General features: G+C 43.7%; 1 protein-coding gene across 2 annotated transcripts in view; it reads left to right on the top strand.

Annotated features, from left to right (window-relative positions):
- The first annotated feature begins 920 nt into the window (after positions 1-920).
- The window catches only part of AP4B1 (adaptor related protein complex 4 subunit beta 1), a 266,201-nt gene continuing 243,609 nt past the window's right edge, over positions 921-23,512 (top strand). The window contains exon 1 of one of the 2 annotated variants that reach the window (XM_069238727.1): positions 921-1,298. The gene's annotated coding sequence lies outside the window, so the exon portion shown is untranslated. The remainder of the gene's footprint in view (positions 1,299-23,512) is intronic. The other variant, XM_069238728.1, reaches the window with a different exon arrangement.

Genomic DNA, 23,512 nt, shown 5'->3' with positions numbered 1-23,512 from the left:
TATGACAAAACATTGCCTATGTATACTGACTCATGAGCACCAGACGATATTAGCCCAGACAGATTTCCAAGCCACACATCGTGGCTGCACAAATTATGGTTCATCCTGGGGATGGAGAAACTTTCTCTGGCAGCGGAACAGCGAGCAGCAGAAGTTTCCACATTATGGGAAGCCTTTATAGAAATCTTGGCTACAGAATTCAATTAAATCACTTGCCCTGCATACTTAAAGACCTTGCGTCTGCTGAGGGAAGTCCTCGATTACAGCTAGAGCAACCCGGGACCAGTCAAAGTAGCTAACATACTTGTGGGGGTAGGATTTGGAGAGATTCTTGACATAACCGTATGGAGGAGTTGCTCAATTTTCACCACGTTCTTGTTGACTATTTTGTATCTAAAATGCACGTGACAATGGTTATAACATGACCCTCTGAAGAAACCTTCATCAGATTACATGTGAAGGGACTGCTATTAACGCTGCCGGCCTCTAAGGTTCTATGAATACTGCTGTGTACCTTTTTTTCTTTAACCCAAAATATCAATAAACAGATTTGATCCAGCTATGTGTTTTTCTTTAATAACTTTGAAAATACTGTTTAATTAAAGTAAAGGAAGAGATGCATAATCCTCGCCTCCTTGTTCTTAACTGAATTTAAACTTTCCTTCAGGTTAGCTAGGATATTTTTCATTTGGCTGCCTGTGTCACCCAGCCTCCGGCTGCACGCGTCTAGCTGCTTTATTTTGGTTGATGTACTTGGGAAAAGGCGAGCTGCAAGGCTCCGGCAAGGCACGTTAATACAGCATTGGGATTTAGGAGGTAGGTGGACGGCGTACCACGATCATGACATGACAGTCGGGCGGGCCTGAGCCCAGTTTCACTCTCCTGCCGCTAGATGGCGCTCAGTGACTGCATGCTTGTCCACACACTGGGCGAGAACGCCGACAGTCCCCACCCGGTCCCACTCTGAGGAGAAAGAGATCACACGGTCAACTCGACGGGCGAAGCACGAGATAGTGTTTACAAACTTACACGGGCGCATGAGGGCTCAACGAGCGCCTCAGATTTCTTGTACCGCGGTAGGATTGGGTGGGGCGCCGACAATGCTCCAAACATAGCTCACCGTATACATCACAAAATACCGCCCACTACTGGACGACTTCCGGAATATCTTCAGCGCTGTGATTGGCTGTCATGCGACCCGGAAGATCAAGTGTTTGTTATCCATAAAACGATTTTACATGTAATCATAAAGGAAATGTGTCAACAGCCCGAGGATAACACCAAAGACACAAGTACAGGTAGTACATATAGAAGATTAAGCCATGTTTTTGACGGTAACCATGCTAATTCACATTCTCTCGGAAAGCTCGAGTACCCAATAAATTTGACAGGCTAGAAATTGGCAGCTTTGGTGTCTTAATCGGAATGGAAATGTCAGAATGTCATACTTTTAGATGATAATCTGTTGTTTGCGCCTCGTGGGACTCTGATTTTGTTAAGTTTTATTTAAAAAAAAATGTTTAATTAAATTATCACTGCCTCTCCCTTGTATGCGCATTGCTCCACGATGGGCAGATCTAAAGTGAGTTTGAAACTGCGGTTATCGAGAGAAGCCTCCTGCCTGGAGATCTGCCTAGAGTGTCCACGATCCAGCGGTGTTGGAAGAAATTCCTGCTTCTGGGAGGGGGAGATATAAGGCAAGTGACAGCCCATTATGCTCACGCAGAGATCACCTTGCTGTGTAGTCCTCATGGTCAGACAGTGCCCAATGGGCTGGTCTGCCAGGTTAGTGTGTGGGCAGGCTGCTGTGAGCCTGTTTTATTTTCTGCTGGGCTGGTTTTTACCGTGGACGTTCCTGATATTTTAACAATGCCCGCAGAAGGCGCAAATCGCATGCAGTCTTCCATACCTTACAAAACACGTATACAGTGTGTCTTCACACATTTAAAACTGTCCAGTTTGGAAACATGGGGCACTAGTTTAGTTTTCTAATTCACTAATGAGAGACACTTTTATTTTGGTGCATGGGCCTCTTTTGTGGCCCAGTCTGACACTGGTGGTCCTTGCTTACCATGGCCTCCTTGTTGACTCTGTATTACATGGAATTCAAGTAGTGTGGAGAAGAAAGGATTTATATAACCAGATTAACTGTCATTGCTGGCATGAGCCTGAACTTTGAACTAAGTGCATTGTATTGCAATATTTGTATAACACTCCTACCCATATGTGGGATTCTAAAGCGCTTGCCTGTATGGGTAGTTTGTTGTCTTTGTTTTGATCTCATGTGGGAATAGTTTCCATGTAGTCTGTGATGATCACCGAGGAGTTGTTAACCTGTTCTGCCACGCAGCAATTAGTAGTAAGAAAAAGTGTAAGAGAGGCATGTAGTTTGATTTTTTTTTTAACCTTTCTGCAGGTCCCTTTATGGTATTTATGATCATAGTCCACCTAGCTGATTATTGCAGTTGGATGCCTATTATGAGATATTTTGTTATAGCCTATCCTTGGCCAGCATTGTGGCAGTTCTCGTCAGTAATTCCATGCCTGGTCAGTTGGTGATGATTGGTTTATTACTGTGGATTGGTAGAGTACTGGGTGATAGACATGCCCTGCAGCACTATTTTATTATATGAGTGAGAGGCAATATAATACAATTATCATACAGTCTGTATGAATTTCAGTTGACTGCCTGAATGCTGAGTGTTATGGCATTAATTTTGGTGAATGTTAGGAGAGTTACATATTGTACTGAAATTGCATTTTGTTAGTTCTTACTACGCCTAAGGGGGTGTTGAAGGGCTTGAGCCCAGGCAGCATGCTCCTTCGGAACCCAGGGTGAGTGTGGTTATTGGGATTAGTCTTGTGTTTTTGGAAGGGGACATATGAATTAATACAACTGGTTGATAGTATTAATAGATGAGCTACTGGAAAATAATTATGATTAAACTGCAGGAGCATAACTTTAAGAAGAGAGGTTGTGATCTTTGAGGTGAGGTGTGGGTAGTTTGCAGAAATACAATAACAGAGATTAAGCATGTGACTTAGAGTAGGCTGTTCTTAGAGAAGGGATGCAGAGGATGGAAAGGGAGAGTGGATTATTTGAAAGAAAAGAGGACGCGCCCCAGGGTAGGTGCAGTGCTGACCAGCGACCATTCCCAAAGCGGTTCCGTCTCTGGTCGGGATTTTAGCGTCCTCATGAGGCCCTTTCTCAAAATGGGATGGGCGACCTAATAGACGACTGACAGCGACTATTTAATGCATACACTGTAAGTGACCTTCCAGCACTTATTGTTATTTGTCTTTAAGGAGAAGTTATCTTTTCTAAGGTCCTGAAGAAACGCCGCTGGATCTTTAACAGACCATTTAGGCGTGAAACATGTCGACCCCTTAATGTTAGGATTGAGCAGTTCTCCTCCTTTCCTCACTTTATGTTAAGGAGTGTGGGGCACATTACTCCCCTTTAGACTCCTTGATTCAATTTTTTAATCTTGGCCTGACTCCTACATATAGTATTAAAGACATTTTGGTGTTCAGAGCCAATTTTAATACACCGTTTACTCTCCTTTCTTATCACCACACATTATCATATTTCACTGACTCTACTTGATCAGTAACATCATTTTCGGTCATAGAGCCTACCACTTTCGAGTGGTGGCCCGTCGGATATTGCAGTGCCGGTCCGGCGAGGAGTCAACCCGATGATGATGCTCAGCATCGTAATTGATGCTTGAGGGTACTCCTGATGACACTAATTGCCCGTGATGATTAACATAGGCAGACACCCTTGGAACAGTATACTTTTTGTTATATAGGCTTATATGTAGGGAGCACGTATACTGGACCTTTAACTCTCCCAGTCCCTCTTTCTTATTAGCAAGAAGCAACGTTAACGTCAAGGTCAGTTTTCATGGTAGAAGACTTTTCTTTGAGATTATATTCAATTTTAGGACGCACAATAATAGAAAGAAACAACATTATTTACACGTGGCATAATGCTATATTATTAAGTTTGATAAGCACTAGAATCAAGGGGAAAGTTTAGCCCCTGAAACGTTACTGGTAGACCAATGCTTTAACAAGAAAGTTTGATCAGTTGAAAGGCAAGAAGCATAAACTATTGGCTGAATGCATATATAGGGATGTATAAGCTGTGTCCAGAAGCAGCAATAACCTCACGATCATATCAACTTCAAGGAGTATACAGGGTGAATAAAGGAAACATCAAAAAGGAGAGCCTGCAAACACTGGAGCAGATTCATTATAATATTCACCCTAAAGTTTGGCTCACAGTATTAATTGGAAAGCGAAGTGGGATCCATCTTGGATGCCACTGGTTGTGACATGGTACAAGACTGGGGTGAGAATAGCTTCCCAGACAGTGGAAGTGTAATGCCTGCATTCTTGTGGCTGAAGGGCAGAGACACTGATAAAGAAGGGAGGAGGGCATAGGCAAGGATAGTTTTAGCATATCCATGAATCTTGTTAGTTAAGGTGTGCGCTTGTTTTTTCTAGTTTACTAAATGAAAACACATTGATAAACATGCTACTTCACTTTAACACTTCTCAAAATAGCGTAAAATCAGCATCAGTGTGGATTGTCAGCATGTTTAAGCGGTCTGAAGAAGACATAAGAAGGGTGCATAACAAGACTAGCACTGCTGGGTTCTCTGGAACACTCTGTGGCTGAGCCACACACAATCACAGATGCATTGAGTGTAGTGACATTTTTGCTTTGTGCTAGAAATTGTATTAAACATGTTCAGACAAAGCAGCAAAATTAATTGAGTTCGAACTGAACATGATTTTTGTTTGAAAGGTATTTGTGCTAAACATATCAAAAACATAGAAGGTGTGTGAACCACAATTAATGGTTCAAAGTGAACATGATTTTTGTTTGAAGGATATCTGCGATAAAATATCAAACACACAGAAGGTGTGTAAACCACAATTAATGATTCAAGCATGTTATGTTGTGTTATATGTATTTGTAATGTGCACGTCACCCTGGAGGGTATATTGACTCCTGAAGAAGTGTGTGCCACCCTCTCTGGGGCCTATGGAAAGGGGCACAATTTCGGTGTTTTTCAGAATTCTAGGGCTGAGCTGTCATCTCTAATCTGCAAGGGGAGGTCATTCCAGACTTTGGGAGCCAGGTATAAAAAAGTGTGCCCACCGACTAAGGCTCATAGGATGTGGGGGACATGAACCAGCCATAGGCTGGCAGAGCAAAGGTGTCTAGTGAGGTTGTGGGAGCTGATGTAGCAATTCAGGTAGGCATGTCCTTGGTTGTGTGAGTGAGTAATTTAAAAAGGGGAACTAATGGAGACCTTTGACATACAAGGATATGTGGGTAAGGGGTGGAAGGTTTAATGTGAGTCTGGCCCTGTGTTCTGGATGGACTGGAGTCTCGTGGTGAGTTGTGTGGCGATACTGACCTAAAATGTGTTACCATAGCCCAGCTTGCTGGTGATAGGGGCTCCGATAATGATTTAATGGGTGTTGAGTCGACACCATTTGAAAAATTTCTTGAGCAGTTTGAGAATGTTGAAACAGGAAAAGGGGATTGAATTGACCTGGCTGGACGTTGATTTTTGTATGTTGATCACCATCCATAGGTTCCTGGCATTGCTCGACAGAGGTCTAATTCTGAGGGTCGCCAGACCGAGAACCAGAGTGAGGTGCCTTTCCTGAAGTTCTACCAGCTCCGTCTTACCCAAATTGAGGGTCACACTGTTGGTTTTTATCCAAAGGACTATTTCTGACTTGCAGTTGATGAATTTAGTTTGATGAATTTAGTTTGGCTTCTAGAGGTGTACCTGGAGAGGGAGAACATGAGCTGGGTGTTAACTGCGTAAGAAATGATCAAGAGATCACAGGCTCAGACGATGCTGGAGAGTGGGACCATGTTGACGTTGAAAGCATGGGACTGAGAGATGACCTTTGAGGACTCTGCAGATTAAGTTGTAGGCTAAGGAGGTGTAGGGGTCGAGTCTGACAGCTTGCTTGTGGCCTGTGAGGAAGGAGCTGATCCATTGAAGTGCAGTTCCACGTATTCCAGTATCATGGAGGCATTGGATGATGAATGGTTGGGAGATAGCATTGAAGACCTGGAGATTGAGAAGGGTTAGAGCTGTGTTGAAAACATGTAGGTGCCCACCACAGATTAACACAGCACAGCCTTTCCTGATAACCACGCAGTCATCATGAATATTTTTGTAAACACTGCATTATCAACAAACATTTTTGAACAATACTAAACATTTTACCAATATTTATGCATGCTTTTAATTATTGTCTGTGAAATGTTTTTTTTTTTTAATTTCACATCGAAATTCTCACTTGTATTTTTTCAGAACATTTACAACAGATAAGCTTTTATTTTCATGAAAGTTCTTTAATCATTTTATGAACAGTGGTTATACAGTGTGGGAGACAGACCCATCTCACAGCTAAATGCAACGCCATTATACAGATCAAAGATTTGTTACAGTCATTCGCTGTGTGTTATCCAGTCAAGTGTATATGGTGGTCGTAGGACTCAACTACAATACATAGGAAAGCATGTATATTGAACCCATAACTCAGCTGGCCTCACTTACCATGTTTACAAGGTGTCACCTAGGGCCCTCGAAGGTATGAGTTCACCCTAGTCAAAATTCCAATCGTGGTGGGGGCGGTGGCAGGAGGGATGGGGAGGGGAAGACCCTAATTTGATCTGTTTCTGAAGATTGTGCCAGTTATCTGGCAGGCTGTGCAAGCATTCCCTTACTTTAACCTCAGGGTGGAATCTCAGTTAGTGAAAATGCCTCTAAATAGATCCTTGGGGGGGATAGAGGGGGGGCGCACCGAGATCTCATGTTTGATTTGGCCTCGATTTTCTCTAGAATGGCGTCCTGGTGTGTTTCTTATTACTGTACCTCCCGCACTGGAAGATCCAATAAGGCATCTATTTCCTCCACAGTCTACTTGCTCAGGTCTCATAGCCGCTCCCTTATGTTCGGGGCCAATGCTGCCTTCCAGGCCATTGGTAATTGCCTCTTAGCCAGCATCACTGTGAGTTTGATAAATCTACAGCTATGTTTAGTTTTCTTGTTACGCTTAGCTATGCCCATCACTCATTGCTCTATCCCTCCTGGGAACAACCACCCCATGAGTTCCGAAATATTCCTCACTATCTCCTCCCAAAATTGTTCTGTCACTGGACATGGCCATACCATGTGCATGCCGTCTGCTTCCATTATCGAGCATATTGGGCATTGTGTCCATGTTCTTGGATACATGCGCCTTATGCACCTTGGTGTCAAATATGTGTGGTGGAGGTAGTTCACTGTGTGTATCACAAGCAGGAGTTTTGGGAAATATATTTCACATTACGTAGTGCCCACTCCCTGTCACTAGGCGGTATCTCCCTGCTTATTCGCATTTCCCACCAATTTTTCAGTTCGCTCAGTGATGCTCTCTCTTGCTGTGATAGAGTGGCATACATATGCCTAATTGCCTGTCTGGCAATGCGGTGTGAGAGGAGGGTCTGGAGTAAGAGTGAGATATTTGGTACCTCCGTTCCCAATGCTGATTGGATACTGCAATTCTTCTCAGTGCATTATACACTAGAAATTGGCCTGGACTCAAATTGTATTCATCTCAAAGTTCTTGAATTGTTTTCAGGCCTGTGTTCATAATCATGTCCCCGCCTCCACCCCATTCCACCGTGCCTGCCTCACTCCACTGGTGCACATCCACATTGTCTAGTGTTACCCGTCTAGCTGATTCTGGCAAGGACCACAACAGTAGTTCTGGTGTGTATGGTAGGGGATCCCTTTTCTCTGAACATATGTCGTCCAGTTCCATTTGACTATTGTCATTAGAGAGTGGCTTCCATCTGCCCGCCACTATGGGTCATCAGTCATTGCATGATGGATTGTCCCCCCAGATGCGATTGCACAGCTTTTGTCTCCGAGATGTGGTGTAGTAAAGTTCATCATTAGTAACTATTAGGCCCCTCTTTTCGAGCGGGCATATAGTTTTCTAAGTGCCACCTGGCTACAGCCTCTCCCCAGATTAAGGCTATCAATAGCAATTGCATCTCCCTAAAGAAACAGATTTTTCCATATCACTGGTATGGCCACAAAGAACTACAATAGCTGGAGCAATATCAGCATCTTGTCAATCATTATACACCCCAGTGGCGATAATTTTAATGGCTTTCAAAACAGCAAGGGCTGTTCGATGGCCTCTATTGCCCTCTACAAATTGCCATCAGTCAGGTCCCTTTCATCATAGAAGATATAGACCGCTACGGATTTAAAGGTCACAAGTTCCTGTCGCAAACCTCCTGCAGGAAAGTTTGGTTGGACCCCCTGCAGCATCTTGATTAGGGGTGGTAGACAGGACTTATCCCAGTTAATCCTCTAACCCTGACACAACCCTAAAGTCATGCACCATTTCCATGACTAGGGGTCTTTTCCCATTTCTTATAGTTTTGTTACAATGATAGATCAGTGCATAATTGGCACATAAAGACACTATGTGCAAATCCCTGTCTAGCAATATCCCCCACCTTGGGGCTTTTGTTTCTTAGTAGGCAAGTCATGGGTTCCATGGTCAGCGCAAAGATGATAGGGGGAACACCCTTGCCCAGTGCCTCTCTCTATGTGTACAACTTCCAATGTTGTCTAACCTGTGCACACTCTCACTGTGGAGGTCATGTAAAGGAGCTGCAACCAGCGTCAAAACTCCATTCCCAGTCCTATCCCTAGAAGTACCTCCATTAAATACTCTCACCCTAGTGTGCTTTTCAATATTTAAAGATGCAATCCAGTGTTCTGTCTGGTGGTGTGTCACCCAGTTCAGGATGCTAAATAAACTTCAGAGATTTAATTAGGTGTTCTGCCCCAGTATGAAACAGTTTTGGTCTTGATGGACCAGAATCTGCATTGTGGGTAACAATCGGTTCACCAGTGCTTTCCCCAGTATTTTATAGTCTAAATTAAATAACAAAAGAGTGTGGCAGGAGGACACCAGCAAGGGGTCCCGTTGTGATTTGAGGAGTACCACTATCTGCGCCTCTCTCAGAGAGGATGGGAGACAGCCTTTTCGCTTCACTACATCTTTAAGAGCCTGGAAGCAAGTCCTGGTGCCTGTGTTGCATAAAACTCTACAAGGACTTAATAATGGGGTGAGAAAGCTAGGAAACACAAGGCGCTCAAGATTCAAAAGGACCAAAGATCTCAAAAAAGAGGATGCCTGCACGAGGGTAATCACCCAACCCTCAAATTGGTTCCTAAGGAACCATGAAACTAATCATGAAAAAGTGTGGTACCTCTTATGACAGTTTGTAAACAATTTAGTTTCTGTAAATAACAAATACGTTTATAACTTTTTATAGATCAAACACTCAATTCCTTGTGATTCATCTACCAAATCCCATCACTAATTATTGTGCAAAGTATCATATTGATCGTATAATGTTTGTCATCCTGTACATATTCTTTAATATTGTGGCAAGCCCAACGGCACACCCCACATCCACCACATTTGTAGAAACCCGGTGTTGTAATAGATAACCAAGTCCTATCTACTTCAATAGTGGTGAAACTTGGACTCAAAAGATTACGTAAATTCCTACCTTTTCTAAATGTCGTTAAGATTCTCTCAGGAATAAAGTCTTTTAATGAGGAATCATGTGACAGGATCCCCCAATGCTTAGACATAAATTTTATCAAAACTTAGACTGTGAAGAATCCTCCTCTATAGGGGTAATCAATCTCTCTAAAATGGATTTAAATTTAGGAGAGTTGAGCCTTTTAACCAAGGGACTCAACTTCTGTCCAAGTAACTTCGGTGATCCCTGTAGATCCAAAATAGACCTATTTAAATTTGTCCGGAAACTCAAACTTAAAAGGTTTTTTGAACTACATCCCATGGATAATCCTTTAGATGACACAACTACTGTTTCTTTAAGTACTCTTTCAATTGAGGATGTACGTGATACTGCAGTTATTGTATCCATAGCTGAGAGAGATCAGGACCCAGATGTGTTTTCTAAAATCCTACATGAATTAGAAATCGACCCAAATAGGAGCATGTCAAGTGGGTTGAAAAACCAATCTGGCTGGACTCCAAGATTTTGGGCTCTGAACCCCTTTGATAAGTTTTTTGACTTGGTCTGTAATGATTTTGACAAACACTTGATTAAGAATAAATATAGATATACAAGTAAACAAAACTTGAATTCTGAAGAACTAACAGCACTTAAAATGCTTAAACAAAACAAGGACATTATTATTAGACAGCCTGATAAGGGTGGTAATGTTATTGTTATTTACAGAAACTAAATTGTTTACAAACTGTCATAAGAGGTACCGCACTTTTTCATGATTAGTTTCATGGTTCCTTAGGAACCAATTTGAGGGTTGGGTGATTACCCTCGTGCAGGCATCCTCTTTTTTGAGATCTTTGGTCCTTTTGAATCTTGAGCGCCTTGTGTTTCCTAGCTTTCTCACCCCATTATTAAGTCTATTTGAAATTAGGGGGCTGCTCGTTTCAGGACCTTAAATATACATTTACTTGTAAAATGGATAGGACTAAGATAGCTGAAGAACTATTTGAAAGTCTTGCTAGAGGTGATACATTCCAGAAAACTTGTCATAACAAATCACAGGTACGAAATGAAGGTTTAAAAAGTAAATTTATGAGACTGGAAAAAAAAAAAAAAAGTGAGCTATCCAAATGGTGGGATGGAACCACACTCAAACAATACAAAAAATTAAATCGCATTCCCCGAGGGTTAAGATCACAGATTTTTCCTACCTATGATGACTTAGATTCTGACCTACTAGCTCTATGGTATGAAGAACTGACAACGAGTTCAATGAGACTCATGGACATTTTAATTACGAATGCAGAAAGGAAAGTGAGTAAGCTACAAGCTGAAATCAAAGAGCTAGAAAAAGAGATTGAAGACTTGAATTTAAAGGATGCTACGGATAGAAATTATAAAATTCTAGAGGAGGTCCTACTTAGATTCCAAGAAGACATCACACAGAGAAAGGCTCGTAAACTCAAATGAGACGAAAAAGATTATATGACAGGAAGAGTTTTTACTTTTTCTAGTAAATATGACCATCTGATACATACTAATCCAATATCCAGTAAATCAAGTATGTCTAATGTTTCGGATACGACATCAAATAGCACTTCCTTGACGAGTGATAGTGAAACAGAAGGGGCAGCGGGTACGTTGACTTCTGGTCAGGATACTCTGCATGAGAATACTTTTTTACAAGAACTCATGAGAATGAGACGAGGCAAATTTATACAAAACAGAGGGACAAGAAAACAAGGAGAGGAAGTAGAGGAACAGGGAGAAAGAACAAAAGAAATGGACGGAGTCCAGACGAGATCAAGGAACAAGAAAACTTAGACTGTGAAGAATCCTCCTCTATAGGGGTAATCAATCTCTCTAAAATGGATTTAAATTTAGGAGCGTTGAGCCTTTTAACCAAGGGACTCAACTTCTGTCCAAGTAACTTCGGTGATCCCTGTAGATCCAAAATAGACCTATTTAAATTTGTCCGGAAACTCAAACTTAAAAGGTTTTTTCAACTACATCCCATGGATAATCCTTTAGATGACACAACTACTGTTTCTTTAAGTACTCTTTCAATTGAGGATGTTCGTGATACTGCAGTTATTGTATCCATAGCTGAGAGAGATCAGGACCCAGATGTGTTTTCTAAAATCCTACATGAATTAGAAATCGACCCAAATAGGAGCATGTCAAGTGGGTTGAAAAACAAATCTGGCTGGACTCCAAGATTTTGGGCTCTGAACCCCTTTGATAAGTTTTTTGACTTGGTCTGTAATGATTTTGACAAACACTTGATTAAGAATAAATATAGATATACAAGTAAACAAAACTTGAATTCTGAAGAACTAACAGCACTTAAAATGCTTAAACAAAACAAGGACATTATTATTAGACAGGCTGATAAGGGTGGTAATGTGGTTCTCATGGACAAGTTAGATTACGACAATGAGATCTTATCACAATTAAATGACACTATGTGCTATGAGAAGATCACTGGCAATCCCATTCCAAATCTAATATATACTATTAATAGAAAGCTATCTGTCTGGAGAGACCAAGGGTTACTTAGCAAAGATGAATTTCTATACTTGAAGGTGGATCATCCTAGATACCCATGTCTTTATACTTTACCAAAGGTACACAAGAATCTACCCTTTCCCCCGGGTAGACCAATTGTATCAGGTATATCAGGACCTACTGAGAGGCTCTCTGAATATGTTGATGTTTTTTTTAAACCAATGGTGTGTAATCTTCCGTCTTTTATTAAGGACACCACACACATTTTGAGCATCATAAATGATTTGGAATGGGATAGCAATATGCTATTAGTTACACTGGACGTAGTGGCCTTATATACTTGTATCAATCATGAGCTGGGACAAGAGGCTGTTCAGTTTTTTCTTAACAAAAGATCAGCAAGTTTATGGGAACACACATTGATGATAATGGACATGATTAATGTAATTCTAACAAACAATGTCTTTTTATTCAATAGAGACTGGTACCGACAAAAACAAGGCGTGGCAATGGGCTCCAAATTCTCCCCCTCTTATGCGAATCTTTTCATGGGGTGGTTTGAGCACAAATGGGTTTGGGGCCCACTGTCTACCCAGTGGCAAACTTACATCCTGTACTGGGGACGGTATATTGATGATTGTTTTTTAATTTGGACCGGTGGCGAACAGAAATTAATTGAATTTTGTACCTTTCTAAACTCTAATGCTATGAATGTACAATTTACATATCATTTCAGTGCAGCTAGCATTGAATTCTTGGACGTAGAAATATATATTGCTGACAATAAAATCCAGAGTAGACTTTTTCGTAAAACGACTTCCTGTAACTCTATACTTCATGCTGAGAGTGCTCACCCCAGACATCAAATAACATCTATTCCTTTTGCTGAACTAGTAAGGGCCCGGCGTAATTGTAGTATGGAGGAGGAATTTTTAAGTCAGGTGGACGATATGAGCAAGAGATTTCTGGCACGAGGGTACTCTAAAAAAGTGGTAAAAAAAGCACAGATCAGAGCTAAAAAACTTGACAGAAGAGGAACTTTAAAAAACAAAGGCCCCATCAAAAGAATGGAACATGACAAAAAAGTTAGATTTATTACAGACTATAATGATGCATCCTTGTTAATGATAAAATTTATGTCTAAGCATTGGGGGATCCTGTCACATGATTCCTCATTAAGACTTTATTCCTGAGAGAATCTTAACGACATTTAGAAAAGGTAGGAATTTACGTAATCTTTTGAGTCCAAGTTTCACCACTATTGAAGTAGATAGGACTTGGTTATCTATTACAACACCGGGTTTCTACAAATGTGGTGGATGTGGGGTGTGCCGTTGGGCTTGCCACAATATTAAAGAATATGTACAGGATGACAAACATTATACGATCAATATGATACTTTGCACAATAATTAGTGATGGGATTTGGTAGATGAATCACAAGGAATTGAGTGTTTGATCTATAAAAAGTTATAAACGTATTTGTTATTTACAGAAACTAAATTGTTTACAAACTGTCATAAGAGGTACCGCACTTTTTCATGCATAAAACTCTACAAGGAGCCCATATAGTCCGGTTGTTTTGCCCCTTGTGTGTGGGGGGAGCCATTTGAAGATCTGGAGAAGCATTCTGAGAATGTGGAAGGAGTATGCGATCACTGCTTTGACCTATTTGTTCATCGTGACTATTTTCGTATGAGGTTTGTGAGTGCACAATAGCCAAGCCAGTAAACTCCCCACCTTCTCTCCTTCTACATGTTGCTGTGTGACCCAGTATCCACCACAATAGAGGCAAAGGGAGAGGAAGGTTTAACGTGGTCCAGCACATTTCCTTCCTAAACTATCACTTTATATCACCAAACAGTTTGTTGTTCCGCTCTAAGACCAAGGTGTGGACTTATTCATAGGTACATCAATAACCACAGGTCTTACGGAATCCTTATTTTCAGGATGTGAAAGTCCTCGCCCACTTAGGCGACATGCTTTACCATGGGGCCTGCACCTCGCTGGGTGGGCACAGCAGTACCCGTCGGGCTTCCATAAACTCAGGCACTTTGTTGGGGACCTTTTTATCTCACCCTGGCCTCAACTGAACGAAAAGTGGCGTAATTAAGATTATGTTCGATAGGGTTAACATGTTTAAGGCCCCCAATTGCCACACGGGTCTAGGCATTTCATCAGGATCAGTAGTGAACCCTAATCTACTAAATGTTTAAGGTTCTCATGAGCCAATTAACCGTAAAAAAAATCAAAATTGCATGGTGCCCCTTGACCTCTAAACAAAGGAAAAGAAACCAAAGCAATACAAATACACTTATGCAAAGAAATATGTAAACAAAATACTTATGCAGGATAAGTACATGCCAGTGCGCATACTCCATGCAGCACACATGAACGGGATCCCCTCATGGACATTCTCAGAAGGAGTATAGTGTAGAATATCCATGCCAAATATATATGCACATAAACATGAAAAATCTGGAAAAGCATACCAAATTGGTCACCTAGTGAGGGTCCCTTCAGGTGAACCCAGAGCAACAACTACTCACCCAAACTATGTAGACAATGCAAAAAATATATATTTAACCTTTATTAGCGGGAGTTCTATCAATCAATCAGTCATCATTTGTAAAGCCCACGCTGTCGCTGCTAGGGCATCTGGGTGAGTGAGGCAGAGCACAGGTGTCTTGCGGGCAGGTGGAAGTTCAGTCGGTGGTTGATTTAGGATAGTTCTTGATTGTGAAGAGTTTTGTAGACGTGCATGAGTATCTTGAACTGGCATTTCTTCTGGATGGGGAGGCAGTGGAGGTCTCTTAGGAGGGTGGGGGACTGATGTGCGTCTGTTTTTGGAGGTCCAGGATGAGTCTGGCTGCGGTGTTCTGTATGTTCTGGAGTGTTTTGAGGAGTTGGATGGAGATTCCAGCGTAGAGAGCATTGCCCTAGTCTGGGTGGCTGGTGATGAAGACCTGTGTGACAGTCTTTCTGGTGTTAATAGGGATCCATTACTAGTTTTTGAGGTAGTTTAGGATTGGCTGAAGAGTTTTTCAGGAGGGGTCTGAACTCCACGTATTTCTAGCTGTCTGGAAAGCTTGGTGTGGAGATGGAGGTGTTGAGGATGCTGGTGAGCACTGTGCTTATTGTGTTGGCTCCAAAGTTGAAGAGATGGGGGTAGCAAGGATCGGTGGGTGTCCCGGAGTGGATGGATTACATGATAGTAGAGGTGGCCTGTGCAGTGAGTGCTGACCACCTGGGTAGTGTATGCCTGGCAGTTGCTGGTTGCTTGAAGTTGTCGAGGTTGGGGTGGTGGGTTTGGGGTCGAAGTTGTTGTAGATCGTGACTATCTTGCTGTGGTAGTAGTCCAAGAGGGAGTTCCAGAGTTTTTGGGAGGGGAGTATTGTGTTCTCTGTGGCTGGAGGGTTGGTGAATTCCTTGACGATCTTGAATAGTTCCTTCATGTGGTTAGCTGCAGTGCTTTGTAGGAATGGCTCTGTTGGATGGTTTCTTGGTAGCTTGCCATTGCTTCTCGAGTCGCTTGAAGTTGTGCTTGGTGGTTCTGAGGTCTGGGGTGTATCAGCTGGCTTGTTTCGAGGCCTTTTTGGTTTTGCCTGGTTCAGTAGGGCAACTCCGTCAGCGCATTTGGTGGCGAAATTCCAGACAGCCTGGTTGAGGTCTATAGAGCTTTCAGGTTGTATAGTGCAAAGGGATTTGGTCCATTGTGTCTTGGTAACTGAAGATGGCGTTGAGTGTGTGTCCGGCTCTGAGCGTGGGTTTGGTGACTAGTTGGGTGAGGCTGATGTTGTTGAGGTGGTGTTGGTGTTGTTGTGGTCGTCAATGTTGAAATTAATATCGCCAAGCTGGACGTAGTGGTGGGAGTCGATGGCCAGGGGAGTGATGAGGTTGGAAATGGCATCGCAGAAGGCTGGTCGGGGTCTCAGTGGTCTGCAGGTAAGGGTGCATCTTATTCTAGTCATGGTGCTGATTTGTAGTCGGAAGTTGAGGTGTTCCTTGAAGGGCGTGGGGTTGTGTTGGTGCATCTAATGGAAGATTATGGCGATGCCTCCCCCTTGTTTGTTTGCGTAGTCTCTGTGTATCATCTTGTAGCCAGTAGGAGTGGCAGTGGCATTGTCGGGCTTCACAGTGGGGTCGAGCCACGTTTCGGAGATGAAGGCTACATCGGGGGAGAATGTGGTGATAATGTCCCAAATTTCTATGGCGTATTTGCAGAGGGAACGGGTGTTGAGCAGGATGCATTGGAGTAGTGCATGGTTGTGCGTAGCCTCATGCTTGTGGGAGCCGGTGTGGGTCGGTGGTGCTGTGCAGCACAAGAAGCTGCAGTAGTGGCAGGTGAAGGGTCCTTTGGTTGATCGAGGGAAGGCTGTGAAGCAGCTGTTGTTGTGACGTCAATGGCCCAGAGTTCCTTGACAGTGTAGCAGTGGAGTGTGGGGGGGAAGGCCAGGGTTCTGTCGCTGTGCGCGGTCCAAGCACAGACAGGCGCAGATTGGCTTGCCTTTGGCGCACCAGCGGCACACCCGCTGCGTGCCTCAGCTGCTTGACTTGCATAAGTAGTCCTGGGAATGGGCTGTGGAAAGTGAAAAAGGAACTAGGTTCCAAACAGCCAAGCCAAGCTCACAGTAATACCCACAGAATGACGATACTGAGCGAAAATAAACCGTGACGAATACAACAATAACAGTGGTACAATGGTAAACAGATCCCAACAATACCAGCGCAAGAAACCAGCACCAGAGTGTCTGCGAGACCGGACCTGAGGTCAAGGGGCTTGGGGACTAGGCACCAGACTCTGATGCTAGGCAGAGGCTGCGGGAGCAGCGCACAGATCAAGGAGGTCAGGGCTACTCACTGGGACCGCACAGCGGCCTGCATAAGTAGTCCTGGGAGGGGGCGGGGCTGTCGGAGAGGCAGGGAGCAGCAGCAGTAAAAAATGGCAGGAAGGGCAGGGACGAGCGCAACATGTGGAACAAGGAACTAAGTTTCAAACAACTAAACTCACAATAATAACCACAGAATGCCGATACTGAGTGAAAATAAACACTGACAAATACAACAACGACAATGGTACAATGCTAAACAGATCCCAACAATAGCAGCTCAAGGGGCAAGAAACCGGGTGACCTTGGACTGCACCTGAGGTCACGGGGCTTGGTGACTAGGCACCAGGCTGTGGCGCTAGGCAGGCTGCGGGGAGTGGTGGTCAGACCAGGGAGGTCAGGGCTACTCCATTCTGATGTAAAAGTATCGAAGTTCTGACATAAAAGTATCCCAGGAACATGGTCATGTGTGTAGTTTTCAGTGCAGGCACAGAGGGAATCCTACCCTGCTTCCAGAGTCCGTGGTAAATAACTATCTGGAAGACCAGAGCCATTTTGTAACCCAGCTTCCGGGTGCTGTGCGAGGCTCCTCCTAGTGTAAAGATGACCTGTGCTTGCTTGTGGTAGTGGTCGCCATCTTGGAATAGAGGCCACAGGCACAGGGAGCATTTAAATCAAATGGATCTTTCTGAACATAAAAGTTTTCAAAAGGTATAGGAGCAGTCACCATATGGGGACCGCACAGGGAGCACCTAATAAAAAACAGAAGTTAGATGTAATGGACAAAAACTGTTCAAATCCACGAGAAGATGGATGATCCAAATGTTTATTCTGGCAACAGTAAACAGCCATGATATATGGACATCCCACTGGACATTATTTTCTTGATTGCAATCAAAACTAAAAGCTGAAAAAAAAAATTTGGAACCCAGTCTCAGTATTCCAACTGACATAGTCTACATTGTGTCTCTGTATGCTGTCATTTGTTGCGCTAGCCTCTGTGCGCCCTGAGCATGTTTGAAGACCTGTATAGCTTGAGTGTGCCTGTTCTTTGTTCCCTTGTTGCCAGTTCCCTGTGGAGTTTATGTTTAACTCCATAGGTAGTTTTAATACAGAGGCCGCAGAGTACCACCTTGAAGGCATCCAACTCTACCCCAGTGTCCATCGTGATACCCTTGTTCCCCTTAAAATACCTTTCTGTTTGTTTGTGGATTGGAAGACCATGTTGTTAAGCACGTCCAGCTGCATTCTCCATCTGGGTTCCCGTGGTCATGTGCGGCCCAACTGAAGCTTGAGTGGACATTGATCAGACACGGTTCGGCCTAAGTATTTTGTGTCGATCACCCTGTTACAGTGACTAAGGTACAATAGAGTAAATCTGTCCTCATGTGGAGTGCATGCAGCCCTGAGTAAAAAGAATGTTCTTGGCCTCAGGGTATAGGGAGCACCACTGATCATTCACTCTCATGTCTTGCATCAGTTGCTGGAAGTCCCTTGCCGCCAATGTGGCTTGTGTACCCACTAACGGGGAAGTGAAGCGATCCCACTAAACATCTGGCACACTGCTAAAATCCCTTCCCCAGATGCATGGTGCTTTTGTATTGACCAATAGCTCTGGGAATCAGAGCAGAAAGAAACATGGATATTCCAGTGTTAGGTGCATATATAGCTCCAGCTCCCATTCCACTACTACATACTTGCCCTACGGGCCACCTTACTAGATCAAAGGGTAAACGGAACTCCAGGAGCCAACCATAGAAATACTTTCTGGCCATATCCTGAGTGCATTCTGCTTACCATTGTCTCCTGCCAGAGCTTTTGTTGTTTCACTAATTCCAGAGCTTTAGAATCCATTATCATTTCTTAGATTGGTAATAACCCTGACATTCCAAGTGAGAACTGTGTACCAGGAAGCAGTAGTTCCACTAGTACGGCTGTGTGGTTCAGGATGTATGATAAAGTAGGACTCCCATTTCTCCACCCCACTCCCTTTGCCCCCAACAAACAGCTCATCTTGCATTTTACAGTAGATAAGCCTGGCTCATAATGTAAAAATAAACAATTCCCAAATCCCCAACCCTGGCAGTAGCTACCTTGCCCCACCACAGTGTGTACACAGAACAGTTGTATGTGAAAATGGTCCTTCTCAGATACAGTGGGAGGGTGTCCATGCCCTTAACTAGAATTCTTGCATCCCCTCTTGTGTGTCACCCCACCCAACATCTACGTGACCTAGTTTCTCATTTCAGGGCCTCCAGTGACAAACAAGGTCCTTTAATGCCTTGCCCCAAGCAATCTCCCCTGGCCAGTGTTTAATGATCTCAGCACCTCGCACTGAGGTTGGGACCTCCTAGCAATGCATACCCATCAGATAATGTCATCTACAGTCATGTGTGTGAAGTCCGGAGTTGTCTCAAGAGTGCCATAGCATTGCTGATGTCGTCATTGTCCGTTTCAATTTGGACCGCTGTGTCATCCCGCCGTGTTCCAGTCAGCAGACTGTGTGTTCCACTTCCAGAGCTTCAACCACCTTGGCACATTTCCAAGTGGCCTATTCCATAGTTGGTATGTTCCTGGACCTTTTGTGAGGATTGTTGGTCACATTTCCCTGTTGCCAATCTGTCTCCGCACCCTCTTGGTCACTCGACCTTGTCACTCATGTCGACTCCAACCAGACCCAAGCCTCTGTTGGTGTCGTAAAATATCTGGTAGTCTCGCCATCTAGTACACACAACTTAGCTGGAAACATTAAGGAGTATCGTAAGTTCATCTGGCATAACCGCTGTTTACCTTCCAGGAATTACCTTGCCGCCGTTGGGCTACTATTTTGTAGTCGGGGAAGATGTACATGACACAATTTCCGGATATCCATGGCCCTTTACTTTGTGAGGCTTGTAGTATGTGATCCCTGCCCCGGCAGTTTACGAGCTGCACCACCACTGGTCATGGCGGGGGCCCAGAGGAGGCATTCGTCCCAGGACCATTGCACCCTCTCAATAAAGAAAAAAGTTGATTGCTTGCCTACCAGGACTCTGTGTGCTATCCATTCCTCAAGGTATAGGTCCATACTGGATTCCTTCGTTCGCTCAGATAGATCCACCATGCACATGTTGTTCCTCTGAGAGCACCTCTCAGCATGGTCGACTTTGATTTTCATGTAATCCACTTCCTCTCGTAACATATTGGGTTGGGCCTGCATTTCTCTTATTGTGGGACAGACAGTTGTGAGTGTGAACTTATTGACCACCACATAGTCTGCCTGTTTTTTATGTTCTCCCTGCAGCTGCCCAAGTCCCACCGCCACCACCTCGACTCCAGTGTGGGTTTTATGTCCAAGACTGCTTGTAGGATGACCTCAAACTTGCTAGTTTGCTCTTTGAGCGTTGCACTTGGCGTGCTGTTTGGGTGCAATCTGATACTGCCCCACTCCATTGCGGGTTCACCATCTTGGTGCTGTCCCTCCCTTTATGTTCTTTGGGCTTTCCCATGGTTCTAGTTGGATCCCTTCACAGAGGGGAGTCTTTGGGTTCATGCTGTATGTAGGAGGAGGTCAGTGATATATTGAATCTGTGTCCTGGAGTATGACACTTGTCTCTACGAGCAAAGTGGAGCAGCTGACTGTTTACCAACATAGATTGTGCCCATAGGCCTTTGAGGATCCACCTTACATGTGGTGAGGGTGAAGCATGTAGTCACCGGCCATCTGACCAAGGCAAGCATGACTTGTCTTCAGGAGGCCTTGAAGTGTTGGCAATAATAGAGGGCCTCCATCCAGGGCCCGCAGCTGCGGTACCCCACTCTCCATTACTGGATCTCTAGCTGTCCTATAGTATCCTGGTTGTGGCCGAATCCTCTCCACTCATCTCCTTATTGTCACAGCGTTTCTAGAAAAATTGGCTTAGTGAGGTGAACACTCTACTTCGACATCTATCTAACCTGCAGGTCACAAATTAATCTCTGAATGCCATTTTCCGTCAACCACCTCGAGAAGTAAATCTCATTTGGGGGTTGGCCAAATACTTTTTTTCAAAGGGGGAGGCTACCTTGACATTAAAATGTTTGAACACTAGCCTTCATGAATATGCTAGTATGTTGCAGACCTCATTATTCTTGGGTGTCTGGCCACTTGTTTTTGAGCAGAGGATCAGAAGATCACAATGAAAATAGTATTTGTGTGTTTGCTACAATTTCCTAGTCATCACACGACCACCAGTTTCCTATAGGTCACATTTTGCCACTTTCCAATTCATTTATTGTTTCCAGTTTCCAGTTAGTGTTTCCAGTAAGCACAACATTGCTAGTTCCAAGTTAACCTGTTACTTGCCTGCTTTCCCACACATTATTGCCTTTTATTTCTACTGGAGAAAGGATACCGTCTTCTTTCCTGTACTGGTGCTGTTGGGCTTTGATATGGCAGCAGAATGCAGCTTCCTCTTTCCCTGGAAGAGCTGTTCAGTGTAGAGCAGCAGCCTCTTCCTGGCACACATTCTGTTGTCCTACAAGACGTTTCTCTTTGTCTGCCACCCATTACAAGGCATGTATGAGTGAATTGTAGGATGGGGCTATGCAGCTCAATCTGCGGAACATTTCAGCATCTGTTGACCCCCTGCGCCATGAAGCTTCATCTTAAATGCCCATTACATTTACATTATAACATAACATGACAACTGTTGACTTGACAGGGGAATTAGAACAGGCACTGTACTGCAAGTTCCAGTCATTCAAAACAAGTGTACAGTGAAAAATCATGGTGCAGCAGGAGGTAGCAAGAACAGATGCCATATTATTCAGGAAAAAGCATTGATTGCTGATTTCAGATCTGCTGCTTCCTACATTTGGCAGCACTATGTGAGGCTTCACCATCCAAAAATAAATGGCTGCAGCTCTTTGTCCCTACCCCAAACCCGAATCTCTGAAATGAATTGGTGGAAGAGGGAGGGAGAGAGAGAGAAGAAGTGACAAGAAAGGAAAGAAGAAACAATAGCTAGAAAAACAGCATATTAATATAGGGACGTAGTAAGATAAACATTGTGAGGGGTTTCCGTGCACTGTGGGCACCAAAGCCACACCATGCAGGAGCACACATTGACAACACAGATAGGTCTGGATTTTTGTTAGAGAAAGTGTTTGGTAATAGTTGTGTGTTATCCCCGGGATGCCTGGAAAGAAAATACAACAGCATCGAAGCTAGGAGTAGAACCCCTTTACTGACTATTTTAACAGCTTTAGGCTGTACTCTCAATGTATTCTGGAAAGGAGTTAGAAAATTAAGTTTGCATTGTGGTGAACTTAAAAGGCATATACAGCAGAATATTGAGTAGTAGGTACCTCTAAAAAGGCAATTTTTTATTACATGTTTGAAAAACCCTGTGGGCACATCTTTCCTTAATTAACAAATACAATTGTAAATGAAACTAGTTACCATGAAAGCAAAGTGAAAGAAATGAATGTGCAAGGGCAATTAGTGAATAGCACTGTGCTAATGGCAGATTAGCAAGCACTTCATATGGCAAAAATAAGTCAACAGTGTAGGAAGCCGGCTCTATATATACTATACTAAAGTAAGGTATAGTGTGTACAGAGTCCAGTGGATCCCCAGAGGCTATACAAAGGCCAAACTAGATAACATTAGTGCTATCTTTTGTGGTAGTGTGGGCGAGCAGTTAGGTTTATCAGAGGAAGTGCTAAGCATTTGTCGCTCTCACACACAGTCAAGAAATGAGGCACACTCTCAATGACTAACTCCAGCCCAAAGTTTATGTATCAAAAAACTTTGTTACTTTATTTCTAGAATCAAAAGGATCTTTGTTGCAGGTAAGTACAGTTTCCAGAATGTATCACTTTCAAGTATAAATTGCACTTTGGTTATAAAACGACAGTAAATATATGTTTAAGTAAGCATCACCTTTCAAAAGCAAAAGTAGACAGTGCAAAAATCATTGAAGGCAATGCAGTCCTAGGGGAGGAAAAATGCAAGAACAGTTTGTAGGTAAGTACTCAAATTACGGTTCCAGTCTTCGGGGGTTTAGGTGTCCACAGGGCAGGGTTCAAGGGGACACCAAGAGTGCACCACCAGCAACACCGGGCCAGCAGGGTGCAGAGGTCAACGTTGGTGTTGGGAGCCATATGGAAACCAATGGAGACTGGGGGCACTTCGAAAGAAAGCGGTTTGTAGGTAAGTAGCCGTGTCTTCAGAGCATAGACCCCGGGGGTTTAGCTCAGCACTGGAGGGGCCACAGGTCAGCACCAAACATACACCCTCAGCGGCAGGTGCAGGTTGCAAACACATATTCGGGCACCCAGTGAAATTCAGTGAAGATCTGGGGGTTCACAAAGGCTTCAGGCTTGGTCCAGTGAGTTGTTTGAAGGAGACCAGTGGCTGGGCAGGTAAGTTGGGATGGCACTGGATATCAGAGGACCAACGGCTGGGATCCCCAAGGCCAGGGAGCAGCGGTTGCAGGGGTAACTTTTTACGTCGCAAAATCTTCCAGGAGCCGGTCACGGGGGGCCTCTGGATTCATGCTGCAGGCGTCGTCGTGTGGGCCAGGAGGAGACAACCCACGGTGGATACAAGGTCG

Source organism: Pleurodeles waltl, chromosome 6 (assembly GCF_031143425.1).
Source record: "Pleurodeles waltl isolate 20211129_DDA chromosome 6, aPleWal1.hap1.20221129, whole genome shotgun sequence".
Classification (NCBI taxonomy): domain Eukaryota; kingdom Metazoa; phylum Chordata; class Amphibia; order Caudata; family Salamandridae; genus Pleurodeles; species Pleurodeles waltl.
This window is presented reverse-complemented; position numbering and strand designations above follow the sequence as displayed.